Source organism: Mus pahari, unplaced genomic scaffold (genome assembly GCF_900095145.1).
Source record: "Mus pahari unplaced genomic scaffold, PAHARI_EIJ_v1.1 scaffold_12218_1, whole genome shotgun sequence".
Taxonomy (NCBI): domain Eukaryota; kingdom Metazoa; phylum Chordata; class Mammalia; order Rodentia; family Muridae; genus Mus; species Mus pahari.
The window spans coordinates 8173-8773 of record NW_018392579.1 but is presented as its reverse complement, the minus strand read 5'-3'; positions in this window follow the sequence as shown (position 1 = coordinate 8773).

The following is a 601-nucleotide window of genomic DNA, read 5'->3' as shown; positions in this document are numbered from 1 at the left end:
AGAAAGAAAGAAAGAAAGAAAGAAAGAAAGAAAGGAAGGAAGGAAGGAAGGAAGGAAGGAAGGAAGGAAGGAAGGAAGGAAGGAAGGAAGGAAGAGAGAAAGAAAAGAGGAGGGGAGGTCTCAGAGAGATTAAGGAAAAGGAGGTGGAAGGAAGATGGAGCAGAACCACATGGCCTGAATAAGCTGCAAGTAGCAATGGGTCCTAAATCTGGGGAATAATGTAGTAGAGTGATAGATCTGCCCAATCTAAGCATATAGCTTATAAATATAATAACTGATTTGTGTATTTTCATATGGCATAAGAAATTACTGCAACAGACACACAAGACTCCAGAGTCTAGGAATTTCCATGCTGGTCTGGAGCAGGTCCCCATCCAGTCCCTGAGCTTATGTTTCCTTAGGACAAAGGAATTCATGTTTTGCTTTGTTTTGTTTCACTTTTCCTGCAAACATCTTTTCAAGAAAGACTAGGATTCATAGAAGATCAGCATTGCTTTCTACCAGTGGGTGGGCCAGACTAGCTTGCCCTTGTGCCCTGGAGGCATATGAGTTCATCTCAGGCCTCTAGCTTTCTGGAGAGTTGGAGGATGTGAAGCAGACC